The sequence below is a fragment of the Schistocerca gregaria genome, chromosome 3 (assembly GCF_023897955.1).
Source record: "Schistocerca gregaria isolate iqSchGreg1 chromosome 3, iqSchGreg1.2, whole genome shotgun sequence".
Lineage (NCBI taxonomy): Eukaryota > Metazoa > Arthropoda > Insecta > Orthoptera > Acrididae > Schistocerca > Schistocerca gregaria.
Window position 1 is genome coordinate 896071381 of NC_064922.1, and position 13386 is coordinate 896084766.

At 51.5% G+C, this 13386-nt stretch overlaps 9 non-coding genes across 9 annotated transcripts; all 9 read left to right on the forward strand.

The window, feature by feature from the left end:
* Nucleotides 1–1039: 1039 nt before the first annotated feature.
* On the forward strand, nt 1040–1158 carry LOC126356436 (5S ribosomal RNA). Its single transcript, XR_007565699.1, has one exon. It is a non-coding gene; the product is annotated as a 5S ribosomal RNA (ribosomal RNA).
* A 1273-nt stretch (nt 1159–2431) lies between these two features.
* On the forward strand, nt 2432–2550 carry LOC126356438 (5S ribosomal RNA). The gene has a single exon (XR_007565701.1). It is a non-coding gene; the product is annotated as a 5S ribosomal RNA (ribosomal RNA).
* Nucleotides 2551–3823: 1273 nt separating this feature from the next.
* LOC126356439 (5S ribosomal RNA) lies at nt 3824–3942 on the forward strand. The gene has a single exon (XR_007565702.1). It is a non-coding gene; the product is annotated as a 5S ribosomal RNA (ribosomal RNA).
* Nucleotides 3943–5214: 1272 nt separating this feature from the next.
* LOC126356440 (5S ribosomal RNA) lies at nt 5215–5333 on the forward strand. The gene has a single exon (XR_007565703.1). It is a non-coding gene; the product is annotated as a 5S ribosomal RNA (ribosomal RNA).
* Nucleotides 5334–6606: 1273 nt separating this feature from the next.
* On the forward strand, nt 6607–6725 carry LOC126356441 (5S ribosomal RNA). The gene has a single exon (XR_007565704.1). It is a non-coding gene; the product is annotated as a 5S ribosomal RNA (ribosomal RNA).
* Nucleotides 6726–7998: 1273 nt separating this feature from the next.
* On the forward strand, nt 7999–8117 carry LOC126356442 (5S ribosomal RNA). The gene has a single exon (XR_007565705.1). It is a non-coding gene; the product is annotated as a 5S ribosomal RNA (ribosomal RNA).
* Nucleotides 8118–9389: 1272 nt separating this feature from the next.
* LOC126356443 (5S ribosomal RNA) lies at nt 9390–9508 on the forward strand. Its single transcript, XR_007565706.1, has one exon. It is a non-coding gene; the product is annotated as a 5S ribosomal RNA (ribosomal RNA).
* Nucleotides 9509–10782: 1274 nt separating this feature from the next.
* Nucleotides 10783–10901, forward strand: LOC126356444 (5S ribosomal RNA). Its single transcript, XR_007565707.1, has one exon. It is a non-coding gene; the product is annotated as a 5S ribosomal RNA (ribosomal RNA).
* Nucleotides 10902–12181: 1280 nt separating this feature from the next.
* On the forward strand, nt 12182–12300 carry LOC126356445 (5S ribosomal RNA). Its single transcript, XR_007565708.1, has one exon. It is a non-coding gene; the product is annotated as a 5S ribosomal RNA (ribosomal RNA).
* The last annotated feature ends 1086 nt before the right edge of the window (nt 12301–13386 follow it).

Below are 13386 nucleotides of genomic sequence, written 5' to 3' on the forward strand. Positions count from 1 at the left end.
AGAGCCTACTGTTTTGTAGGAGCGCTAAATTCCAAAAATTAACTACATTAAAAAAAAAAAAAAACCTGTTCCTGTCCGACCACCGATGATAAGCAACAACGTTAGTATTCGGATCGGCGACCGCTTGGGAACTCTGGCTGTCTTCATTTCTTGCTTTCTTGTCGCTACCCCTGCCAGCCCTTTTTTCATGCTACCTTTCTCATGTGACAAAGATGCTTCCATACTGATTTTAAACTATCGTAAGATACGATATTAAGGAACTCAGTTTGAAAAGAGTGCGCCAAGGAAGACTTCCAAAGAGTCTCTGGAAATAACAAAACAGTATGAAGTGACAGAAATGTTGTGAAATACGTCAGGGCATATTGTTTTGTAGCAGTGCACAACGGCAAATTTGTAAACAAAAATTTACCTTTCGTCGCTACAAGAGAGGGATACTTTGTCCAACAGCCTGTGTCTTGTGTGCATGTTTTCGCACCTTTCCACGGCACGGCGCAGCACAGAGCTGCTCTGGTAGCTCCGAACGGACGCACACGGCGCCTCGGACACGCCGGTTCGGCCCGCGCCCATCTCGCAGATGTTTCTCGTGCTTGTGCTGTCATTACGGACCGCGACCCGAGCGGCAGCGAGCGGCAGTCGAGCAAAGTCGGGACAAGTCGGGACGGAAGGGGAGGGGACAGGCGAGCGAATTACGCAAATATCTGGAATCGCGGCGTGTGTCGGGCAGGTGAGGAAGCTTCCGTCGGTCCAGCAGGACACTGCCACACCCCGCGCAGTCCCCAAGCCGCCCGGCCGCGCGCAAGCCCTGCGCCGGATAACGATAACAAGGTGCGTCTCCCGCGAGTGTCGGAGGCCGCACGAACCAAACGAATGACAGGCGGTGCAACGAGCAGCTGTGTTGTGCGTCCGACCCACGTGGCGGCGCGTCGCCTTCGAGGTGGAAGGACGTGCTTTGCGTCAAATGTGCCACCGAAAAAAGCGATTGCTTGTGTTAGGAGGAGAGGCGAAGCCTTCTTCTGCCGTGCAGCTACAGTATAACGACGCCAACGGCCATACCATGTTGAATACACCGGTTCTCGTCCGATCACCGAAGTTAAGCAACATCGGGCCCGGTTAGTACTTGGATGGGTGACCGCCTGGGAACACCGGGTGCTGTTGGCTCCTTCTCTCTTTTTAGATTGTACGTCACTACACCTGCCAGCCCTCTTTTCATACAAACTCTCAGGTGCGACAAAGATGCTTCCACAAGCATTTTAAACTACTGTATTAAACGTAAGATGCGAAATTACAGTAATGAACTCAGTTTGAACAAGAAAGCGCGGACGAAGAGTGCTAGGAACTCGTTGAAAATAACGAAACACTGCGAATCGACAGATGTGCTCTTGAAATGCGTCAGAGCCTACTGTTTTGTAGGAGCGCTAAATTCCAAAAACTAACTACATTAAAAAAAAAAAAAAAACCTGTTCCTGTCCGACCACCGATGATAAGCAACAACGTTAGTATTCGGATCGGCGACCGCTTGGGAACTCTGGCTGTCTTCATTTCTTGCTTTCTTGTCGCTACCCCTGCCAGCCCTTTTTTCATGCTACCTTTCTCATGTGACAAAGATGCTTCCATACTGATTTTAAACTATCGTAAGATACGATATTAAGGAACTCAGTTTGAAAAGAGTGCGCCAAGGAAGACTTCCAAAGAGTCTCTGGAAATAACAAAACAGTATGAAGTGACAGAAATGTTGTGAAATACGTCAGGGCATATTGTTTTGTAGCAGTGCACAACGGCAAATTTGTAAACAAAAATTTACCTTTCGTCGCTACAAGAGAGGGATACTTTGTCCAACAGCCTGTGTCTTGTGTGCATGTTTTCGCACCTTTCCACGGCACGGCGCAGCACAGAGCTGCTCTGGTAGCTCCGAACGGACGCACACGGCGCCTCGGACACGCCGGTTCGGCCCGCGCCCATCTCGCAGATGTTTCTCGTGCTTGTGCTGTCATTACGGACCGCGACCCGAGCGGCAGCGAGCGGCAGTCGAGCAAAGTCGGGACAAGTCGGGACGGAAGGGGAGGGGACAGGCGAGCGAATTACGCAAATATCTGGAATCGCGGCGTGTGTCGGGCAGGTGAGGAAGCTTCCGTCGGTCCAGCAGGACACTGCCACACCCCGCGCAGTCCCCAAGCCGCCCGGCCGCGCGCAAGCCCTGCGCCGGATAACGATAACAAGGTGCGTCTCCCGCGAGTGTCGGAGGCCGCACGAACCAAACGAATGACAGGCGGTGCAACGAGCAGCTGTGTTGTGCGTCCGACCCACGTGGCGGCGCGTCGCCTTCGAGGTGGAAGGACGTGCTTTGCGTCAAATGTGCCACCGAAAAAAGCGATTGCTTGTGTTAGGAGGAGAGGCGAAGCCTTCTTCTGCCGTGCAGCTACAGTATAACGACGCCAACGGCCATACCATGTTGAATACACCGGTTCTCGTCCGATCACCGAAGTTAAGCAACATCGGGCCCGGTTAGTACTTGGATGGGTGACCGCCTGGGAACACCGGGTGCTGTTGGCTCCTTCTCTCTTTTTAGATTGTACGTCACTACACCTGCCAGCCCTCTTTTCATACAAACTCTCAGGTGCGACAAAGATGCTTCCACAAGCATTTTAAACTACTGTATTAAACGTAAGATGCGAAATTACAGTAATGAACTCAGTTTGAACAAGAAAGCGCGGACGAAGAGTGCTAGGAACTCGTTGAAAATAACGAAACACTGCGAATCGACAGATGTGCTCTTGAAATGCGTCAGAGCCTACTGTTTTGTAGGAGCGCTAAATTCCAAAAACTAACTACATTAAAAAAAAAAAAAAAACCTGTTCCTGTCCGACCACCGATGATAAGCAACAACGTTAGTATTCGGATCGGCGACCGCTTGGGAACTCTGGCTGTCTTCATTTCTTGCTTTCTTGTCGCTACCCCTGCCAGCCCTTTTTTCATGCTACCTTTCTCATGTGACAAAGATGCTTCCATACTGATTTTAAACTATCGTAAGATACGATATTAAGGAACTCAGTTTGAAAAGAGTGCGCCAAGGAAGACTTCCAAAGAGTCTCTGGAAATAACAAAACAGTATGAAGTGACAGAAATGTTGTGAAATACGTCAGGGCATATTGTTTTGTAGCAGTGCACAACGGCAAATTTGTAAACAAAAATTTACCTTTCGTCGCTACAAGAGAGGGATACTTTGTCCAACAGCCTGTGTCTTGTGTGCATGTTTTCGCACCTTTCCACGGCACGGCGCAGCACAGAGCTGCTCTGGTAGCTCCGAACGGACGCACACGGCGCCTCGGACACGCCGGTTCGGCCCGCGCCCATCTCGCAGATGTTTCTCGTGCTTGTGCTGTCATTACGGACCGCGACCCGAGCGGCAGCGAGCGGCAGTCGAGCAAAGTCGGGACAAGTCGGGACGGAAGGGGAGGGGACAGGCGAGCGAATTACGCAAATATCTGGAATCGCGGCGTGTGTCGGGCAGGTGAGGAAGCTTCCGTCGGTCCAGCAGGACACTGCCACACCCCGCGCAGTCCCCAAGCCGCCCGGCCGCGCGCAAGCCCTGCGCCGGATAACGATAACAAGGTGCGTCTCCCGCGAGTGTCGGAGGCCGCACGAACCAAACGAATGACAGGCGGTGCAACGAGCAGCTGTGTTGTGCGTCCGACCCACGTGGCGGCGCGTCGCCTTCGAGGTGGAAGGACGTGCTTTGCGTCAAATGTGCCACCGAAAAAAGCGATTGCTTGTGTTAGGAGGAGAGGCGAAGCCTTCTTCTGCCGTGCAGCTACAGTATAACGACGCCAACGGCCATACCATGTTGAATACACCGGTTCTCGTCCGATCACCGAAGTTAAGCAACATCGGGCCCGGTTAGTACTTGGATGGGTGACCGCCTGGGAACACCGGGTGCTGTTGGCTCCTTCTCTCTTTTTAGATTGTACGTCACTACACCTGCCAGCCCTCTTTTCATACAAACTCTCAGGTGCGACAAAGATGCTTCCACAAGCATTTTAAACTACTGTATTAAACGTAAGATGCGAAATTACAGTAATGAACTCAGTTTGAACAAGAAAGCGCGGACGAAGAGTGCTAGGAACTCGTTGAAAATAACGAAACACTGCGAATCGACAGATGTGCTCTTGAAATGCGTCAGAGCCTACTGTTTTGTAGGAGCGCTAAATTCCAAAAACTAACTACATTAAAAAAAAAAAAAAACCTGTTCCTGTCCGACCACCGATGATAAGCAACAACGTTAGTATTCGGATCGGCGACCGCTTGGGAACTCTGGCTGTCTTCATTTCTTGCTTTCTTGTCGCTACCCCTGCCAGCCCTTTTTTCATGCTACCTTTCTCATGTGACAAAGATGCTTCCATACTGATTTTAAACTATCGTAAGATACGATATTAAGGAACTCAGTTTGAAAAGAGTGCGCCAAGGAAGACTTCCAAAGAGTCTCTGGAAATAACAAAACAGTATGAAGTGACAGAAATGTTGTGAAATACGTCAGGGCATATTGTTTTGTAGCAGTGCACAACGGCAAATTTGTAAACAAAAATTTACCTTTCGTCGCTACAAGAGAGGGATACTTTGTCCAACAGCCTGTGTCTTGTGTGCATGTTTTCGCACCTTTCCACGGCACGGCGCAGCACAGAGCTGCTCTGGTAGCTCCGAACGGACGCACACGGCGCCTCGGACACGCCGGTTCGGCCCGCGCCCATCTCGCAGATGTTTCTCGTGCTTGTGCTGTCATTACGGACCGCGACCCGAGCGGCAGCGAGCGGCAGTCGAGCAAAGTCGGGACAAGTCGGGACGGAAGGGGAGGGGACAGGCGAGCGAATTACGCAAATATCTGGAATCGCGGCGTGTGTCGGGCAGGTGAGGAAGCTTCCGTCGGTCCAGCAGGACACTGCCACACCCCGCGCAGTCCCCAAGCCGCCCGGCCGCGCGCAAGCCCTGCGCCGGATAACGATAACAAGGTGCGTCTCCCGCGAGTGTCGGAGGCCGCACGAACCAAACGAATGACAGGCGGTGCAACGAGCAGCTGTGTTGTGCGTCCGACCCACGTGGCGGCGCGTCGCCTTCGAGGTGGAAGGACGTGCTTTGCGTCAAATGTGCCACCGAAAAAAGCGATTGCTTGTGTTAGGAGGAGAGGCGAAGCCTTCTTCTGCCGTGCAGCTACAGTATAACGACGCCAACGGCCATACCATGTTGAATACACCGGTTCTCGTCCGATCACCGAAGTTAAGCAACATCGGGCCCGGTTAGTACTTGGATGGGTGACCGCCTGGGAACACCGGGTGCTGTTGGCTCCTTCTCTCTTTTTAGATTGTACGTCACTACACCTGCCAGCCCTCTTTTCATACAAACTCTCAGGTGCGACAAAGATGCTTCCACAAGCATTTTAAACTACTGTATTAAACGTAAGATGCGAAATTACAGTAATGAACTCAGTTTGAACAAGAAAGCGCGGACGAAGAGTGCTAGGAACTCGTTGAAAATAACGAAACACTGCGAATCGACAGATGTGCTCTTGAAATGCGTCAGAGCCTACTGTTTTGTAGGAGCGCTAAATTCCAAAAACTAACTACATTAAAAAAAAAAAAAAAACCTGTTCCTGTCCGACCACCGATGATAAGCAACAACGTTAGTATTCGGATCGGCGACCGCTTGGGAACTCTGGCTGTCTTCATTTCTTGCTTTCTTGTCGCTACCCCTGCCAGCCCTTTTTTCATGCTACCTTTCTCATGTGACAAAGATGCTTCCATACTGATTTTAAACTATCGTAAGATACGATATTAAGGAACTCAGTTTGAAAAGAGTGCGCCAAGGAAGACTTCCAAAGAGTCTCTGGAAATAACAAAACAGTATGAAGTGACAGAAATGTTGTGAAATACGTCAGGGCATATTGTTTTGTAGCAGTGCACAACGGCAAATTTGTAAACAAAAATTTACCTTTCGTCGCTACAAGAGAGGGATACTTTGTCCAACAGCCTGTGTCTTGTGTGCATGTTTTCGCACCTTTCCACGGCACGGCGCAGCACAGAGCTGCTCTGGTAGCTCCGAACGGACGCACACGGCGCCTCGGACACGCCGGTTCGGCCCGCGCCCATCTCGCAGATGTTTCTCGTGCTTGTGCTGTCATTACGGACCGCGACCCGAGCGGCAGCGAGCGGCAGTCGAGCAAAGTCGGGACAAGTCGGGACGGAAGGGGAGGGGACAGGCGAGCGAATTACGCAAATATCTGGAATCGCGGCGTGTGTCGGGCAGGTGAGGAAGCTTCCGTCGGTCCAGCAGGACACTGCCACACCCCGCGCAGTCCCCAAGCCGCCCGGCCGCGCGCAAGCCCTGCGCCGGATAACGATAACAAGGTGCGTCTCCCGCGAGTGTCGGAGGCCGCACGAACCAAACGAATGACAGGCGGTGCAACGAGCAGCTGTGTTGTGCGTCCGACCCACGTGGCGGCGCGTCGCCTTCGAGGTGGAAGGACGTGCTTTGCGTCAAATGTGCCACCGAAAAAAGCGATTGCTTGTGTTAGGAGGAGAGGCGAAGCCTTCTTCTGCCGTGCAGCTACAGTATAACGACGCCAACGGCCATACCATGTTGAATACACCGGTTCTCGTCCGATCACCGAAGTTAAGCAACATCGGGCCCGGTTAGTACTTGGATGGGTGACCGCCTGGGAACACCGGGTGCTGTTGGCTCCTTCTCTCTTTTTAGATTGTACGTCACTACACCTGCCAGCCCTCTTTTCATACAAACTCTCAGGTGCGACAAAGATGCTTCCACAAGCATTTTAAACTACTGTATTAAACGTAAGATGCGAAATTACAGTAATGAACTCAGTTTGAACAAGAAAGCGCGGACGAAGAGTGCTAGGAACTCGTTGAAAATAACGAAACACTGCGAATCGACAGATGTGCTCTTGAAATGCGTCAGAGCCTACTGTTTTGTAGGAGCGCTAAATTCCAAAAACTAACTACATTAAAAAAAAAAAAAAAACCTGTTCCTGTCCGACCACCGATGATAAGCAACAACGTTAGTATTCGGATCGGCGACCGCTTGGGAACTCTGGCTGTCTTCATTTCTTGCTTTCTTGTCGCTACCCCTGCCAGCCCTTTTTTCATGCTACCTTTCTCATGTGACAAAGATGCTTCCATACTGATTTTAAACTATCGTAAGATACGATATTAAGGAACTCAGTTTGAAAAGAGTGCGCCAAGGAAGACTTCCAAAGAGTCTCTGGAAATAACAAAACAGTATGAAGTGACAGAAATGTTGTGAAATACGTCAGGGCATATTGTTTTGTAGCAGTGCACAACGGCAAATTTGTAAACAAAAATTTACCTTTCGTCGCTACAAGAGAGGGATACTTTGTCCAACAGCCTGTGTCTTGTGTGCATGTTTTCGCACCTTTCCACGGCACGGCGCAGCACAGAGCTGCTCTGGTAGCTCCGAACGGACGCACACGGCGCCTCGGACACGCCGGTTCGGCCCGCGCCCATCTCGCAGATGTTTCTCGTGCTTGTGCTGTCATTACGGACCGCGACCCGAGCGGCAGCGAGCGGCAGTCGAGCAAAGTCGGGACAAGTCGGGACGGAAGGGGAGGGGACAGGCGAGCGAATTACGCAAATATCTGGAATCGCGGCGTGTGTCGGGCAGGTGAGGAAGCTTCCGTCGGTCCAGCAGGACACTGCCACACCCCGCGCAGTCCCCAAGCCGCCCGGCCGCGCGCAAGCCCTGCGCCGGATAACGATAACAAGGTGCGTCTCCCGCGAGTGTCGGAGGCCGCACGAACCAAACGAATGACAGGCGGTGCAACGAGCAGCTGTGTTGTGCGTCCGACCCACGTGGCGGCGCGTCGCCTTCGAGGTGGAAGGACGTGCTTTGCGTCAAATGTGCCACCGAAAAAAGCGATTGCTTGTGTTAGGAGGAGAGGCGAAGCCTTCTTCTGCCGTGCAGCTACAGTATAACGACGCCAACGGCCATACCATGTTGAATACACCGGTTCTCGTCCGATCACCGAAGTTAAGCAACATCGGGCCCGGTTAGTACTTGGATGGGTGACCGCCTGGGAACACCGGGTGCTGTTGGCTCCTTCTCTCTTTTTAGATTGTACGTCACTACACCTGCCAGCCCTCTTTTCATACAAACTCTCAGGTGCGACAAAGATGCTTCCACAAGCATTTTAAACTACTGTATTAAACGTAAGATGCGAAATTACAGTAATGAACTCAGTTTGAACAAGAAAGCGCGGACGAAGAGTGCTAGGAACTCGTTGAAAATAACGAAACACTGCGAATCGACAGATGTGCTCTTGAAATGCGTCAGAGCCTACTGTTTTGTAGGAGCGCTAAATTCCAAAAACTAACTACATTAAAAAAAAAAAAAAACCTGTTCCTGTCCGACCACCGATGATAAGCAACAACGTTAGTATTCGGATCGGCGACCGCTTGGGAACTCTGGCTGTCTTCATTTCTTGCTTTCTTGTCGCTACCCCTGCCAGCCCTTTTTTCATGCTACCTTTCTCATGTGACAAAGATGCTTCCATACTGATTTTAAACTATCGTAAGATACGATATTAAGGAACTCAGTTTGAAAAGAGTGCGCCAAGGAAGACTTCCAAAGAGTCTCTGGAAATAACAAAACAGTATGAAGTGACAGAAATGTTGTGAAATACGTCAGGGCATATTGTTTTGTAGCAGTGCACAACGGCAAATTTGTAAACAAAAATTTACCTTTCGTCGCTACAAGAGAGGGATACTTTGTCCAACAGCCTGTGTCTTGTGTGCATGTTTTCGCACCTTTCCACGGCACGGCGCAGCACAGAGCTGCTCTGGTAGCTCCGAACGGACGCACACGGCGCCTCGGACACGCCGGTTCGGCCCGCGCCCATCTCGCAGATGTTTCTCGTGCTTGTGCTGTCATTACGGACCGCGACCCGAGCGGCAGCGAGCGGCAGTCGAGCAAAGTCGGGACAAGTCGGGACGGAAGGGGAGGGGACAGGCGAGCGAATTACGCAAATATCTGGAATCGCGGCGTGTGTCGGGCAGGTGAGGAAGCTTCCGTCGGTCCAGCAGGACACTGCCACACCCCGCGCAGTCCCCAAGCCGCCCGGCCGCGCGCAAGCCCTGCGCCGGATAACGATAACAAGGTGCGTCTCCCGCGAGTGTCGGAGGCCGCACGAACCAAACGAATGACAGGCGGTGCAACGAGCAGCTGTGTTGTGCGTCCGACCCACGTGGCGGCGCGTCGCCTTCGAGGTGGAAGGACGTGCTTTGCGTCAAATGTGCCACCGAAAAAAGCGATTGCTTGTGTTAGGAGGAGAGGCGAAGCCTTCTTCTGCCGTGCAGCTACAGTATAACGACGCCAACGGCCATACCATGTTGAATACACCGGTTCTCGTCCGATCACCGAAGTTAAGCAACATCGGGCCCGGTTAGTACTTGGATGGGTGACCGCCTGGGAACACCGGGTGCTGTTGGCTCCTTCTCTCTTTTTAGATTGTACGTCACTACACCTGCCAGCCCTCTTTTCATACAAACTCTCAGGTGCGACAAAGATGCTTCCACAAGCATTTTAAACTACTGTATTAAACGTAAGATGCGAAATTACAGTAATGAACTCAGTTTGAACAAGAAAGCGCGGACGAAGAGTGCTAGGAACTCGTTGAAAATAACGAAACACTGCGAATCGACAGATGTGCTCTTGAAATGCGTCAGAGCCTACTGTTTTGTAGGAGCGCTAAATTCCAAAAACTAACTACATTAAAAAAAAAAAAAAAAACCTGTTCCTGTCCGACCACCGATGATAAGCAACAACGTTAGTATTCGGATCGGCGACCGCTTGGGAACTCTGGCTGTCTTCATTTCTTGCTTTCTTGTCGCTACCCCTGCCAGCCCTTTTTTCATGCTACCTTTCTCATGTGACAAAGATGCTTCCATACTGATTTTAAACTATCGTAAGATACGATATTAAGGAACTCAGTTTGAAAAGAGTGCGCCAAGGAAGACTTCCAAAGAGTCTCTGGAAATAACAAAACAGTATGAAGTGACAGAAATGTTGTGAAATACGTCAGGGCATATTGTTTTGTAGCAGTGCACAACGGCAAATTTGTAAACAAAAATTTACCTTTCGTCGCTACAAGAGAGGGATACTTTGTCCAACAGCCTGTGTCTTGTGTGCATGTTTTCGCACCTTTCCACGGCACGGCGCAGCACAGAGCTGCTCTGGTAGCTCCGAACGGACGCACACGGCGCCTCGGACACGCCGGTTCGGCCCGCGCCCATCTCGCAGATGTTTCTCGTGCTTGTGCTGTCATTACGGACCGCGACCCGAGCGGCAGCGAGCGGCAGTCGAGCAAAGTCGGGACAAGTCGGGACGGAAGGGGAGGGGACAGGCGAGCGAATTACGCAAATATCTGGAATCGCGGCGTGTGTCGGGCAGGTGAGGAAGCTTCCGTCGGTCCAGCAGGACACTGCCACACCCCGCGCAGTCCCCAAGCCGCCCGGCCGCGCGCAAGCCCTGCGCCGGATAACGATAACAAGGTGCGTCTCCCGCGAGTGTCGGAGGCCGCACGAACCAAACGAATGACAGGCGGTGCAACGAGCAGCTGTGTTGTGCGTCCGACCCACGTGGCGGCGCGTCGCCTTCGAGGTGGAAGGACGTGCTTTGCGTCAAATGTGCCACCGAAAAAAGCGATTGCTTGTGTTAGGAGGAGAGGCGAAGCCTTCTTCTGCCGTGCAGCTACAGTATAACGACGCCAACGGCCATACCATGTTGAATACACCGGTTCTCGTCCGATCACCGAAGTTAAGCAACATCGGGCCCGGTTAGTACTTGGATGGGTGACCGCCTGGGAACACCGGGTGCTGTTGGCTCCTTCTCTCTTTTTAGATTGTACGTCACTACACCTGCCAGCCCTCTTTTCATACAAACTCTCAGGTGCGACAAAGATGCTTCCACAAGCATTTTAAACTACTGTATTAAACGTAAGATGCGAAATTACAGTAATGAACTCAGTTTGAACAAGAAAGCGCGGACGAAGAGTGCTAGGAACTCGTTGAAAATAACGAAACACTGCGAATCGACAGATGTGCTCTTGAAATGCGTCAGAGCCTACTGTTTTGTAGGAGCGCTAAATTCCAAAAACTAACTACATTAAAAAAAAAAAAAAAAACCTGTTCCTGTCCGGACCACCGATGATAAGCAACAACGTTAGTATTCGGATCGGCGACCGCTTGGGAACTCTGGCTGTCTTCATTTCTTGCTTTCTTGTCGCTACCCCTGCCAGCCCTTTTTTCATGCTACCTTTCTCATGTGACAAAGATGCTTCCATACTGATTTTAAACTATCGTAAGATACGATATTAAGGAACTCAGTTTGAAAAGAGTGCGCCAAGGAAGACTTCCAAAGAGTCTCTGGAAATAACAAAACAGTATGAAGTGACAGAAATGTTGTGAAATACGTCAGGGCATATTGTTTTGTAGCAGTGCACAACGGCAAATTTGTAAACAAAAATTTACCTTTCGTCGCTACAAGAGAGGGATACTTTGTCCAACAGCCTGTGTCTTGTGTGCATGTTTTCGCACCTTTCCACGGCACGGCGCAGCACAGAGCTGCTCTGGTAGCTCCGAACGGACGCACACGGCGCCTCGGACACGCCGGTTCGGCCCGCGCCCATCTCGCAGATGTTTCTCGTGCTTGTGCTGTCATTACGGACCGCGACCCGAGCGGAACAGCGAGCGGCAGTAGCAAAGTCGGGACAAGTCGGGACGGAAGGGGACAGCCGAGAATGCTCCGTGCGAATTACGCAAATATCTGGAAGCGCGACGCGTGTCAGGCAGGTGAGAACGCTTCCCTCGGTCCAGCAGGACACTGCCACACCCCGCGAGTCCCCAAGCCGCCCGGCCGCGCGCAAGCCCTGCGCCGGATAACGATAACAAGGTGCGTCTCCCGCGAGTGTCGGAGGCCGCACGAACCAAACGAATGACAGGCGGTGCAACGAGCAGCTGTGTTGTGCGTCCGACCCACGTGGCGGCGCGTCGCCTTCGAGGTGGAAGGACGTGCTTTGCGTCAAATGTGCCACCGAAAAAAGCGATTGCTTGTGTTAGGAGGAGAGGCGAAGCCTTCTTCTGCCGTGCAGCTACAGTATAACGACGCCAACGGCCATACCATGTTGAATACACCGGTTCTCGTCCGATCACCGAAGTTAAGCAACATCGGGCCCGGTTAGTACTTGGATGGGTGACCGCCTGGGAACACCGGGTGCTGTTGGCTCCTTCTCTCTTTTTAGATTGTACGTCACTACACCTGCCAGCCCTCTTTTCATACAAACTCTCAGGTGCGACAAAGATGCTTCCACAAGCATTTTAAACTACTGTATTAAACGTAAGATGCGAAATTACAGTAATGAACTCAGTTTGAACAAGAAAGCGCGGACGAAGAGTGCTAGGAACTCGTTGAAAATAACGAAACACTGCGAATCGACAGATGTGCTCTTGAAATGCGTCAGAGCCTACTGTTTTGTAGGAGCGCTAAATTCCAAAAACTAACTACATTAAAAAAAAAAAAAAACCTGTTCCTGTCCGACCACCGATGATAAGCAACAACGTTAGTATTCGGATCGGCGACCGCTTGGGAACTCTGGCTGTCTTCATTTCTTGCTTTCTTGTCGCTACCCCTGCCAGCCCTTTTTTCATGCTACCTTTCTCATGTGACAAAGATGCTTCCATACTGATTTTAAACTATCGTAAGATACGATATTAAGGAACTCAGTTTGAAAAGAGTGCGCCAAGGAAGACTTCCAAAGAGTCTCTGGAAATAACAAAACAGTATGAAGTGACAGAAATGTTGTGAAATACGTCAGGGCATATTGTTTTGTAGCAGTGCACAACGGCAAATTTGTAAACAAAAATTTACCTTTCGTCGCTACAAGAGAGGGATACTTTGTCCAACAGCCTGTGTCTTGTGTGCATGTTTTCGCACCTTTCCACGGCACGGCGCAGCACAGAGCTGCTCTGGTAGCTCCGAACGGACGCACACGGCGCCTCGGACACGCCGGTTCGGCCCGCGCCCATCTCGCAGATGTTTCTCGTGCTTGTGCTGTCATTACGGACCGCGACCCGAGCGGCAGCGAGCGGCAGTCGAGCAAAGTCGGGACAAGTCGGGACGGAAGGGGACAGCCGAGAATGCTCCGTGCGAATTACGCAAATATCTGGAAGCGCGACGCGTGTCAGGCAGGTGAGAACGCTTCCCTCGGTCCAGCAGGACACTGCCACACCCCGCGAGTCCCCAAGCCGCCCGGCCGCGCGCAAGCCCTGCGCCGGATAACGATAACAAGGTGCGTCTCCCGCGAGTGTCGGA